General features: G+C 41.8%; 1 long non-coding RNA gene across 1 annotated transcript; it reads right to left on the minus strand.

Annotated features, from left to right (window-relative positions):
* Positions 1–1,711: 1,711 nt before the first annotated feature.
* LOC118766747 lies at positions 1,712–13,118 on the minus strand. Its single transcript, XR_005002654.1, has 4 exons — positions 13,108–13,118; positions 2,410–2,414; positions 1,810–1,877; positions 1,712–1,749 (listed from the first exon to the last, which is right to left on the minus strand). It is a non-coding gene; the product is annotated as an uncharacterized LOC118766747 (long non-coding RNA).
* Positions 13,119–14,520: the final 1,402 nt, after the last annotated feature.

A 14,520-nucleotide genomic window follows, 5' to 3' on the forward strand; every position in this document is an offset into this window, starting at 1 on the left:
CACTCGCGTACTCGCGCATCCGCGCTAGCTAGTCATGACGAGTCAATCCAAACTTTGTGTTTTTGTGTTTTATTTACTTTGTTTAACAAAAATTATTTACTCTGTGTAAAAAGAATTATTTATTTTGTGTTTTATTTACTTTGCTAGGTAGTCGTTGTAGGATCGACTAGTCACGACTAGCTAGCGCGGATGCGTGACTACGCGAGTGCGCGCACCAGGACCACTGTTCTCAAGTAGTATCCCAGAAAATTGGGTGAAAAGGTGGAAAAAAGGGTCAAAGTAAAGGGTTTGACCCGAGCAAAAAAAAAGAAAAAATAGTGTAATAGGTGTAAAATAACTTGTTCTAAACGAATGTGAAAAAACAATGCGCGCTAGCAAACGGAAGGGTGGGGGAGAGGACTCGAAAAATTCACATCGTCAGACCATGACCTTTAAACTAATGTTTGACCTGAGCGAAAAAAGAAATTAAAAAATAGTGTAATAGCTGTACAGCAACATGTCCATTAAACCCCAGTGTTTGCCCAAGGTGCCATGCAGTGGGACTGTACTCGGAACCATGAAGGTGAAGAGGGTTAATATATAATATTTATGCGCCCTTTTAAGGCCTAGCCAGGCTCATGAGCCCGGTTTCCCGGTTTCTATGGCGTATGTGTTCTCCCCAGCTGGACGGGACGCCAGTCCATCGCAGCGTTACTCAAGAAACAAGAAAGAGCGAGAGAAAGTTGGGGCGAAAGAGTACAACAGGGGTCACCACCACTCCCTGCCGAAGCCTCGTGGAGCTTTTAGGTGTTTTCGCTCAATAAACACACACAACGCCCGGTCTGGGAATCGAAACTACGATCCTCCGACCGCGAGTCCGCTACCCTAACCACTGGGCCATTAACTTGGACGGTGTTAAGTAGTGGATATGTTTGGTGATTGTATGTGGTTGTCCTGCTGTCTATATCGACCGACACCCTTCCGGGGATCTAATGGGCGAAGCGTAGGGTACCTTAGCCGGACGTTCGGTTCATCCCACACCACTAGTTCTGCTTACCAAAAGTGGCCCACTTGGCACCGTGCATTCGTCGCGTTGCAATGGCTGCGATATACGGCCGCCCCCGATCAGGAGAGGAGCAGTCCGTTTCGCCCGTTCCGATTTCAAGAGTAGATCGAGGCCGTCAACGTCCCCGGGGCCTCGGGTCTTTCGCTTTACCAGACGGAATTGCATGCAGTTCTCCTGCTGGCGGTAGTTATCCTGAGGGAAACTTCAGAGGGAACCATCTACTGGACGGATCGATTGGTCTTTCACCCCTACACCTGGTTCCGACGATCGATTTGTACGTCAGAGGCGCTTCGGACTTCCAGAGTTTCCCCAGGCTTCGTCCCGACCGGGCGTGGATCGCTATTTTTCGGGTCCCCGGCCGCCTGCTACACCTGAGTTGGAGCGGGAACGCGACGACGCGCGGAAACGCGGTCGCGAACGCGCGGAAACGCGATCGCGGACGCGTGGACCCGACCTGGGAACGATGCTACGAGGTGCCGCACGCACCTCGACGACGGCGCCGGCGACGTGAGCGACGACGTGTCACCTTCTCATTTTCGCTGTGCCGTCGGAGTTCGCAAGGTGAAAGGCTCCAACGACTTGCAAGTCGACCGGGACTCCTCAGTCCGTGTTTCAAGACGGGCCGGGTAGTTTGCCGATGCTCGTCGCTGACCGGCAGCAAGGGCGGCTTTTCGGTCGGTCTCGCGACCGCCGCGCGTCGCTATCTCGTGAGGGAGGCAATGCGGCAGCGCGCAGGCGGCATTGTCACGCGCCGCGGAAACAACGCGCGACTCGCTGCGTCGTGCTTGCTGAGGGTGAGGTGCATTAGCCCGTCTCCGTCTGTTAGCCGTGTCTGCAATTTCGTGGGGCGATAGGCCCGATCGAGAGAAGCGCGTATGTCCCGATGCCAGCCGGCAGCGAAGCCGACGGCACAAGGCGCTTATCTGCCACCTGCAGACGCCGCGCGTATACCGGCCCGACGGGCACTGGTCTCGACGACGGATCGGAAAAGTGCGTCCGATGCTGGCGCTCCGGATATCGAGCACCGATGAGGCAGCAGATGACCGTCCGCGGAACGAGCGGCCGCCACAGGCGCGTTCGTCAGGGATGACGGCGCATCGGTGGGAAGGAGCGGACTGAGTCCTTTCGCAATTGCGGTGAGTGCTCCTACCCGTTTACCCCTGGGCAGTTGCACGGTCTCTTGAACTCTCGCTCTCCAAAGTTCTTTTCAACTTTCCCCCGTAGTACTTGTCGGCTATCGGACTCGTCCCCGTATTTAGCCTTGGATGGAGCTTACCACCCGCTTTAGGCTGCGTTCCTAAACAACCCGACTCTCGGGCTGAAGAACACCGCCGATCGCCGCCGGCTCCAAATAGGACTGGCACCCGCTCTGGGCAGCCCCGATCAAGGGGACTCCGAACCTAACCAGGCGAAACGATCGACCGTGTACGACCCTTGAGATTCGGTGTTGGGCTTCTCCCAGTTCACTCGCCATTACTTAGAGAATCCCGGTTGGTTTCTTTTCCTTCTCTGAGTCGAGCCGAGCCGAGCCGAGCCAAGCCGAGCCGAGCTAAAATGAGCTGAGTTCAGTCTACTCAAGTCTGCTGTCAACAATTAGAGCGTTTGAACCAAGCTTTGAAGATAAAAAAAAGACCCGATTTGGTGAATCGAAAAGGAGTGATGTTTCATCAAGACAATGCGCGACCCCACACTGCAAAGATCACATCACAGAAGATCGAAGAGCTTGGTAGGGGAAAAATTCCTCATCAACCTTATTCTCCCAACCTTGCTCCTTCAGACTACCATTTGTTTCGTAGTTTACAGAATTATTTGAGGGACATAAGTTTCGCAAGCCAGGAGGAGGTCAAAACTGACATTTCAGAGCTCTTCGCTTTGAAACCAAAAGAGTTTTACATTGATGGGATTAAAAAGCTTGTAAATAGATGGAAGGAAGTCATAGATAATCAGGGGAAGTACATTGATGATTAAATTTCAATTAAGTATAACATTTGATCACTTTTTGCTTTCTTTATTCAAAATTCAGACAGAACTTATGGGATGACCTGATATATATATATATAACAAAACTCAAAATGAATGACAGATTTTCGTGGGTCAAGTTCCTTTAATGCAAAATGCATAAAAAATTCATCGAGATGTTAGATTTCAAGCGCTCCAATTTTACAATCCAAAGAAAAGCAGTATTACAAAACCTTTTTTTCTTTTGCTTCTTCCTTAATGCGGGGCCTGCAGACCTACCAACTTACCTATAACCATGCAGCACATGTGCAGCACCAACGGCAGCTTCTGCCCCACAAGCACCACTAAACAAAGCTAAGCAAATCATCTAATTGCTCTCTCATTAACTCTTTCCCTATCCACTCTATGCGACAGAGCATCCATGCATTGACGAACAACACCCCCAAAAATTCATGTCCGCACAAACCACAACATTCCCAATGCAATTCATAACCACTTTCTCCGTTGCTCTTACCATTTCCCTTGCCTTGCCTTTCACAACTGTTTCCATTTTCATTTTAATATCATAACCCCGACATCATCTTATTTTGCACATTTACCTTCCTACTACCAGTTCATTATTACCGCAGCAGCTGCAAGTTTGCAACTTATCTACACTTACATACTAACCCTTCAATTCATATTTCATACTTAACAGTGTCTCTCACTGCGTTTCATCATGCTTATTTTAGAGCATGCTCCGAAGGAAGAGTTCTTCAATTGGACGAAAAACTGCGAAAGCTGCAAGACCACCAGCAAGGAGGCCAAACGAATCGTCCGTGGAAACTGGCATTAGACGATCACAAAATGCTGGACGTACAGCCACTTCAAGAGCACTCCAAACAGATGGCCAGCGTACAGTTTGACAAATTGCTGATGCTGCATCAACTGCTGCTGCACAAATTGCAGAGAACAAAACCGAATGCACTACACACCTGGTCATGAATGCAGCCAACATGGCTGCTGCGCGAGCTTCCCACACCTTACAACAGAGATGTACTAGGCTGCAGCCTTCCGTTCAACAAAGAGCTAAAAGACGAGGCTTTTCAACGCCATGCAGCTCACGATTGTCATTAAAGGCTTTCGACTACAACCCTAAGCTTCATTATGATTGCCACCCAGATATGAACACTGGAGATATGTCCACCACTTGCTCTTTCTGCAATGCTAAGAAGCAGTCAAGAGAAAGTCCTGCTATGTGTTGCGCTAATGGAAAAGTTAACCCCACTCCGCTGCAGGATCCACCACAACTGTTGAAGTCACTCTACACTGGCACAACTACAGTGTCGAAACATTTCCTCATTAACATCCGGAAGTACAATTGTGCATTCCAAATGACAGCTTTCGGCGCTAATGTTGTTCAAGAAGGCGGGTTTGTTTCTACTTTTCAAAGTGCAGGGACAGATTTACCATAGGATAGGATCGCTTGAACCTGCTGAAAATCAAGATCCTCAAATCCTTCAACTGTACTTTATAGGTAATTTACATGAACAAAACAAGCATAAGAGTTTGCATCTTGCCCTCCACGTTCACTGGAAGTCCCCGATACATGCATGAAAGAACACAGGATGCAATGACTTTTGTCCGCCATTACATACATTGCTTGCCAACTAATGTTGGTATGTTTACTTCCCCACGAATTAGCAGCTTCACAAAAGAGAGCGAGAGAATGAGTACTCGGAGTCGATGCTACTCGATTCCTTTATGCGAAGCCAACAAGATTCATTATGTGTATTACATGGTGTTGATTCAGTAATTATCAACCACTCTTTGAGGTGTTTAATATATGATGCTAATGTCGTAGAATTTTTTCTATTGGGGTGAATAAATGAACTCTTGTGTCCACTATATCTATTTTTAAAAATAATAGTACTTCCTATATAAATTTTCCTATGTTACTGATCTAACTTCGCAAATATACTGAATTAACTTCGTATACATATATATATATATATATATATATATATAATATATATATATATATATATATATATATATATATATATGTATTTATGTATGTATGTATGTATATTAATAATCTGTAGTTGTGAAGCATCGCTTCCCCGCCATGTAATCTTTTCTACTGGTAAATCATGTTTTCTGAAGAACGGGAGTTGCATAAAAAGATTGTACGAGACGAGAGAGAAGAAATACTGAACATACTCTTTACTCTTTTACTTGTTTCAGTCATTTGACTGCGACCATGCTGTCATTTGATTGCGACCTTTAGTCGAGCAAATCGACCCCAGGATTTATTCTATCGGTCTTTTTTGCCGAACCGCTAAGTTACGAGGACGTTAACATACCAGTATCGGTTGTCAAGCGATGTTGGGGGACAAACACAGACACACAAACATACACACACACACACACATACACACACACACACACACATATATATACTAAATCCACTCACAAGGCTTTGGTCGGCCCGGAACCATGTGGTTGGTAACCAAGCTACTTACCACACAGCCACTCCTCCGCCAGTATATTTTATTGAAGCAAATGGTTAATACTGATAGGTATAATAACATTCTGCTTGAATATGGTGAAATATTTTTCTAATGACAGATTGATTGAAAATTTGAAAATATAATTAAGAGAGTTTCCATATTTGATTCGATATTGAAGTGGTTGTTATTTTAAAAGATACAGTTTGGTACAAGTAATTATCACACTATATTTGATGAATGCGCTTCGTACAGAATTTGAGATAATTTCCTTTACTTATATCAATCAGCTGAATTTACAGGCAAAATTTTTGCTGAACATTGCATTTTCTAGAGTCTGTGTGATGCCTGATGATTGTTTTAACCGATTTATGAACCAAGTTTTTAAAATATATGTTTTAAAATCACACACATAAAATATTTTTTGCCAAATTGCATTCGTGGCAGAACTTATGTTAACTTTAGAACTCGTAATTCAATACATATAATTTTCTACCAAACCGAAATCCGTCGCCATGATCTTTAAATTCCAACCAGTTTTAAACGTGTCGCGTTTATTCGAATAGTTTGTATGCTTCTTATGTACTATTATAAGAGATAAACAACCCATGAAAGTATATAAATTATCCATCTGACTAGGACAGCTATTAATAAATTCTCCAAAGAGAGGGAGTGAGTGCCGTCATGAAGTTGTACAACCTGCAAGAAGTAGCAGACAAATCTTCTTCAAACTTTTAGGAACGGACACATTGGCCAATCTTAGATGTGCAAAAGATGGGAATGTCACGTCTAGAACGTCTTTGGATACAAGTCTGTCTGACTAGGGCTGACCCGAGGTTAAAACAATAGACTGAAGGAACTGTCTTTAACGTTCAGCAATAGACTACGAGCATGAATCACGTGTGTGTGTATTTTGCGAGAATGTAGAATAGATTTTTGGATAGAACCGAGAGATTCTGTCACTAAAAACACTTGTTCTTCAAATGCTAGATTTCTTAGGCATTATGCCACAGAGCCATTAGCGGTGAATGTAGCAATAATTTGTTGTGATTTAGTTCCGACGGCATTTGGCGAGGAGAATAAATGAAACGTCTTCAGTTTAGAATGAAATCTGTGTCGAAGCGTCGATTCTCTGACATCTTCTCGCTGCACAAGTTCTGAGATGAATCAATTCTATTTTGGTTTTTATATATTTATATATAGCTAACTATAAGAGTTTTGGTGTAAACATGAAAGGAATTTGGAACGTTTAGAGTTTGGCACATAGATGCAAACTTAAACACAGTTACTGGCAAATGCAGTTTTGTCGGTAGAACAGTTTGTGTATAAACTCTGTTATCTTAAACATAATGTTCACACCTTTTTAAATAGAGTTGACCTAATTTATAAACATTACTATTATAGTTGTTGTTATTGTTGTTGTTGTCATCATCATCATCATCATCATCATCATCATCATCATCATCATCATCATCATCATCATCAGTATCTGTTGTTGTTGTTATTATTACTATTATTATTATTAAAGCAGCGAGCTGGCAGAATCGTTAGCACGCCGGGCAAAATGCTGAACAGCATTTCACTCGTCTTTATGTTCTGAGTTCGAATGCTACCGAGGTCGACTTTGTCTTTCCTCCTTTCGGGGTCGATGAAATAAGTACCAGCTGAGCACTGGGGTCGATGTAATCAACTCATCCCCTCCCCCAGAACTACTGCCCTTGTGGCAAAATATGAAACCATTATCATTATTATTACCTCCGCCTTACGGAAGGAGGAGGTATTGTTTTCAGTCGTGTTTGTTTGTTTGTCTGTCCGTGGACAAGATATCTCAAGAACCGCTGGATGGATCCGGATGAAACTTTCAGGGATGTTTGGTTTCGTAACTGGTACAAACTGATTAAATTTTGGGATCGATCCGGTACCGGACAATGATTTTGGATTATTTGTTATATTTACTTTATATGCTTATGATCTTACGTTGACTTTCGAGTCTGTCTCAATTATCTCCCTTTAGACTGTTTCCAAAGTTTTATTTTCGTTTCTCTATTGTTAATTTTACTCGCGTCTCTATCTTAGTAGAAACTGATGAATAAAGAAATCAAACTGCGTAAACAAACGGCAGCAAAACCGTTCAGGTCAATACCTAGAAACTGCAGTCCGTGCGTATCACTTAGGTTGACGAGGGAGAGATGACCTCCCTTTGCAAATACCATAAGGGCACAGAAAGTGTGCCTAAAGCCAGCTGGAGACGATGTTCTCCTGGGGGCTACAAGCTCCAGTAACACCCACCCTTAGTGGTTAGCCATATTGAGATGGCTAGTATACCTCACATTGTCGTGCAGTTATTGTTTATATCTCGTTCAGAGATTTATTATTGCTAACATATTTTTATAATACATCTTTATATATAAAAGTGAAGTTGTGTGTCTGTCTCCTACGATTTAGATTCCTAACTACTCCCACATTTTGCGGTGCGGTTTAACCAAAACCGGGTATCTTATAGTCGTGATTCATATACCTTCTGGGTATTAGCGCGCGTCTACGATGAGTCTACGATTTTAAAAAAAATTACCATCATTTTTTTCCATTTTAATGCATTATTTCGCTATTATATAAGGGAAGTAACTCTCTAAAAATGTCTACGATGAGTCAACGATTTTAAAAAAATTTACCATAATTTTTTTTCCATTTTTAATGCATTTTTTTGCTATTTTTTGGCTATAACTCTAAAAATGCTTATATAGTTATTTTCCTTACAAACCCGAACAACGCCGGGCGATACTGCTAGTATATTATATATTATACATACATTTTAACACTATACAGTATACTTATATATATACATACATTTATACATCGACCTAAAACAACAGGAATACTAAAAGAAGGCCAGAATTTAAGAGAAGAGAAAACCAAAAGGTCTCCATGCTATTCATTTAAAAATTCCTGAGTAGAACTTATTATTATTACCCCTGCCTTTGAAACTATTTTGAATCGTGGATTTGTTAACTTTGGCTTGTAGTAGATAAAGGATAAACTATTGATTACTGTTAGTAAATTGTCTACAGCCACCTTCACATTCCATGACTACCATTGGGATCGATCGGGTACCAGACAAAGATTCTGGATTATTATTCCGTTTTTTTTGGGGGGTTTTTTACTTAATTTTTGAGAGCGGTCGGGTTCATTTTCAGTATTCTCGTTTGTGAGAGCAGTCGAGTTTATTTCAGATATTCTCATTTTAGAAAATCAACTCTGGCTAATCGTTGAGAGGACATTAGTGTTGCCTTGGCGAAGGTTTGCGCTCTCTGAGTGCTCTTGTTATTATTATTATTGAGTGAGAGAGCAGTTCATGCTATCAAAGTGACACTGGGGTAAATTATACGAAGCCCAATATACCCATCATGACTACCCGTCTGATAAAGGTACACCAGGCACATGCATCACAACCATATGTGCGCGACATGGTGATCTCATATCAAGATAAACAGCACATGACCTTGCAGGAGGGGTCCAGTTAGAATTTTCTTCAGGTTGATTAGCCCATCCCGCTCAAAAGGTCTATTATCATTATTGAGTGAGAAAGCAGTGCATGCCATCAAAGTGACACTGGGGTAAAATATACGAATCCCAATATACCCATCATGACTACCCGTCTGATAAGGGTACACCAGGCACATGCATCACAACCATATGTGCGCGACATTGTGATCTCATATCAAAATAAACAGCACATGACCTTGCAGGTGGGGCCCAGTTAGAATTTTCTTCAGGTCGAGTAACCCATCCCACTCGAAAGGTCCCTGAATAAGGGTTGTTTAAGGATGTTGAACGAAACATCCATGTTTCCAGAGGTGAATTATTCAAATCCCAAAGAATCCCTCTCAACACATGGCTATGATGCTCCCCCACTACTTCTGCTCGTGATCAGAGATGCACATATCGTCAGCCAATAAGGGACATGCTCAACTGGTTAAAGTCAAACAACTGACAAGCAAATCTGTGGTATTGAGCAGAATATTTGCTGTAGCCCATCTTTTATACCAAGACAAAACAATGTACATGATAACACTTCCAATCAGTTAAGATCAGAAGCCATGAGAGCCACTGCCTGGTACTGCATCAGGGCATTTATTATTATTATATATAATTATTATATATTATATATTATTATTATATATTATTATTATTATTATTATTATTATTATTATTATTATTATTATTATTATTATTAGTAGTAGTAGTAGTAGTAGTAGTAGTAGTAGTAGTAGTAGTAGTAGTAGTAGTAGTAGTAGTAGTAGTGCCAGCATTCAGAGTTATGATTGTGAGGATTTTGTTGTTGCTGATCTTGAGATCTTGATTAAGTCCATTGTTTAAGTCCATTGCTCTGCCACCTGCCCCTTTTAACACTCTGGCGACTGTATCAAGAGCCCAACCAATATTTAGAGATCCTGGAATTTCTATGTTCCAGGACGTGCTTAGACAATCACTCACTGCATTTTACAGAAATGAATATCTACCATTCCAACTGTGCCAGTCGGTACAATTGTCACATTCCTTAACCGTATTATATGATTAATTTAATTAGGTCGATGTAATTCTGTAAATTTTCGGCTCGCTTCGGCACAACGTTACAGTCATTTTCTATTACTATGTTGATAATTCAGTTACCATGGTGATAATCTAGTAACTATGATGGTAATACCACTCTATTTTTCTTTTTCAGAAATGGAAAATTATATCCGGCTTCTCTCGTGATATCTAATGATATTTATGTTGAATAAAGCTCCATATTATTTTAGCATTATCGTTTTCTGAGACAGTTGGAACTGGGTGGTTAGGCGAATCCGAGCTTCTGTGCGCCTGATTATGTTGCGTTGGAGCTAGAGGAGGACATCCTGACACAATATGGTATCTTCTGGTGCACAGAAAATAGACAACATCAAGATTGTAGCAGTTGTGTATATTCATTTGAATAAATCTAACCCGATGACTTGCTCCGATGCATCAGTATCTTGGTTTCTGTTGTTTTATCCAGATCAGATTTATTGATCCATTCCAGATTTGTTTATCCATGTTAAATTTGTTTATCCAATCCAGATATATTTGTTCACAGAGGCCAGATTTGTTCATCCAAGCCAGAGATGTTTTGTTTTTAATTGTAGATGGGGCATACAGTTAACTGAAATATCTATATATATAAAACTGTAGTTGTGTGAGTGTCTGTCCCCTTCGATTTAGATTCCTAACTACTCCCACATTTTGCGGTGCAGTTTAACCAAATTCGGGTATCTTATAGGCGTGATTCATATCGAGCCCGTCTGAGTATTAGCGCGCGTCTACGATGAGTCTACGATTTTAAAATAATTTAACATCATTTTTTATTCCATTTTAATGCATAATTTTTCGTGTGTCGATGGCGGCGGAGTTGGCGTCCATGGTCACACCTGCACCTGTTTGCTTCTCCCCCTTCTTCCCTCCCTCGTGAAGCTGTGGGGAAGGGAGTATAAGGAAATCAACGCCGTAAAGCGTTGTCAAGGAGACCAGCGTTCTTTTAGAACAACGACTTCATGGCTTGAAGACACCAAAACAGAAATGGCTAAGAAAGCCCGAATTGGCATCTATAAGGGAAGTAACTCTCTAAAAATGCTTATATAGTTATTTTCCTTACAAACCCGAGCAACGCCGGGCGATACTGCTAGTTAATTATATAAAGATATACTTTTACGGCGATTCACTCATTTCAATCTATACACCATCAATATGCTTGTTTTTGCGACAGCTTTCGGTTTAAACGTTATCTCTTCGAAGTCTCATCCAATTATTACTTTTGATGCTGCAGATATATTCAGTTTGTCAATTTTTAAGGATCATAGTTAACAAAGACCTACAGCAGGCCTTTCCGTGAGTGGAAAAGCAGTGACCAACATAAAAGTTGACTTCTCCAATGCACTTTGATAACATTGGTCTACAAGGCTTTTAGTGTTTAGGAAATGGACATCATTTCTATAAAAAAAAATCGGTCTCCTGAATCCAAATATGGACCTTCTTTTTGACCCATCAGATCTAGTTTATAAGTTATTGAACATCCCTATAGTCACTGTGTATGTAATTTCTACTCTTCTCCTCTGGAAGCCATCTACTTGCAATACCAGAGGGCGCACACTCTCCTACCCTGATGTAATCTCCAGGGATACAGGCATCCAGCAACAGGACCTCCGTAATGCCATGATGGACCGTGAAGTCTGGCGTAGCATGGTAAATTCCATTGTCTCGACCACGGTCGAACAATGATGATGATGATGTATGTGTGTATGTCCAGTACGTTAGTGTTCGTTACATTATTCTAATTCTAAGTTGTTTTTTTTTTCTTTTTCCATACTTTTTAGATTTTGTGGTGAACGAAGCAATAGAAAATGAGCAAGCTGTCCGCTTCAAGAAAGTGTTGCGTTAATTCTCCAAATATGCTTTGTTATGTTTGTGGAGAATACACATAACCAAGCTGGGAGACCAAGATAAATATTGAGTACCGTATTGTGTCTGCAAACAATGTACGGAACATTTGCAACAATGGACGAAAAGGACAAGGAAAAGTATGAAGTTTGCTATACCAATGGTATGGCGGGAGCCCTATAATCACGTGGACGACTGTTATTTTTGTAACCTAAATTTGAAGGGTATTAACCGGAAAAATTGACTAACGCTTGTCTATCCTAATCTTGCCTCTGCTATTAGACCTGTTCCACTCAGTGAAGAGCTTCCTGTTCCTGCCTTCAATGTCTTGCCTCAGATAACTTTACCCCCAACCAAAGAAGGTTCCTCGCCTGAGACTTTACCTCAGCTATTCTCCCAGGTAGAGCTGAATGATCTAGTTCGTGACTTGAACCACCCCAGAAATTCTACAGAACTGTTGGCTTCTTGACTGAAAGAGAAGAATCTTCTAGAGAATGGTGTCCGTATAACCTTTTATCGGAGTCGGCGTGAAGAGTTCCTTTCTTTCTTCACAAAAGAGGAAGAGCTGGTTTACTGTAGAGATGTCAGTGGGTTTCTTAATAAACTTGGCATTGAGGAATGCAAACCAGAGGAATGGCGTCTTTTCATAGGCAGCTCTAAGCGTAATTTAAAATGTGTACTGTTGCGCAACGGAAATGTCTGTGGCTCTGTCATAGCGGAAATCCACAGCACGAGCAAAACAAATCGTCCCATCTTTAAGGTAATTCAGTTAATAAAACCAGTTTACATATTTCTTTTGCATTCTCTATTTTATAGTTGTCATTTTCCTTACAACTTCACCTTTTCTGTTTTAAAACCCATAAAAAATTATTTTTGAGAGTGTAGCGGACTCTCTCTCTCTCTCTCTCTCTCTCTCTCTCTCTCTCTCTCTCTCTCTCTCTCTCTCTCTCTCTCTCTGTTATATATACATAAGTACGGACGTAGTAGATAACAGCTAGCCTTCGGCTGCCCTTTTGGACCCTGTTGTGTCCACTACTCTGATTGGTTGGTATTGGCGCACTTTTGTCTCTTGCCCTGTTACTCGCCAATATGCAATTCAACCAATCACAGCCTTATCTTAGTTTGCGCCGACTGTTTACTATAGAATGCTAGCTTCAACACCGTCTTTCGTCTTTCGGTTCCAGACCTTCTAAGGTCTAACCACTGACCACACAGGTCACAGCCAGTTCCAGCGACAACAGAACAGCAGCTACATGGAGACTCAGCTTCGTCCAGCAGCATTCAGGACCTCCATCTGCGTCGCCTTCCTCTTAACGTCGTCAACATCTCCCTACGTACACTGCAACCAGCAACCCTTGCACAGGTTCTATCTCCTCACTGTTTGTGAAATACTTCACCATGGCTAACAGCAAATACAATCTGGGAGAACTCCTGTACCAAGTAACCGACTCTGCATTGTAGCCACCACTTCCACGTGCCTCAACTGGCTCTGCATTGTAGTCACAACTTATTGTTATAGCACTTCAACTATCGTGTACCTTTACAACGAACTGGTATTTATCATTGTGTCTGAACGTCCTATTATAGACTCTTTCAATACTCTGTATTTTATGCACGCACATATACATTATGTATACATGACGGCCTGTCTATTGTTATTATTATATATGTATTTATGACGCAGACACACACATGTTAACACATAAATAAAAAATCTTTCTCTTAAACATTCTACTGGCTGTGTCTCTCTTTTCCTTCTGGCATTTAAATAATAATATAATAATAATAATAATAATAATAATAATAATAATAATAATAATAATAATAATTGTGTACAGTGCTCAGGTGCACTACAACTCATCTAAAGTGTATATATAATCAGGTGTAGTTTCGGCGGATTTCGGACAGCATGAGGGCCTTAAAGGATGCAGTGTCATGGCAGTCAACAACTGACGCAGGCAGTTTATTCCACGCTTCAGCAACCCTGAGCGTGAAAAAATGTTTCCGAAAGTCATGGGAGCTGTGCTGTTTTCTGACTTTGTAGGCATGTCCACGTGTGTTAGACACATGGAGATCAAAAAGGTGTTCAGTGTTGTTGTTGGTGAGGTGGTTGATAACCTTGTGGGTGTTTACCAAGTCCGTCGCCAGACGCCGGAGCTTCAGTGAATCCATGCCCAGGGAAACAAGGCGCTCAGAATATGGTAGGTGTCTGATGGAGGGTATGCGTTTGGTTGCACGTCTCTGGACAGATTCCAGGAGGTCAATGTTCTGAGCAAGATAGGGATTCCAAACTGATGATGCGAATTCTAAGTGTGGTCGTACCATAGCTGTATACAGTTTTAAATAGATGGCTGGAGAGCGGCTAACAAAAGTCTTGCTGAGTGATGCCAAGACACCCTCGGCCTTCTTGACAATTTTAGAGATATGCTTTGTCCAACGCAAATCACTGCTGACAGTGATGCCTAGGTCACGCTCGCAAGAGGATTTCTTGATATCAGTGTTGTGGAGGGAGTATGTCGACGCAGGGTTTTTTCTCCCAAAATGCATGGTGGTACACTTGTCCACAGCCAGTTT

This window comes from Octopus sinensis, linkage group LG17 (genome assembly GCF_006345805.1).
Source record: "Octopus sinensis linkage group LG17, ASM634580v1, whole genome shotgun sequence".
NCBI classification, from domain to species: Eukaryota; Metazoa; Mollusca; class Cephalopoda; order Octopoda; family Octopodidae; genus Octopus; species Octopus sinensis.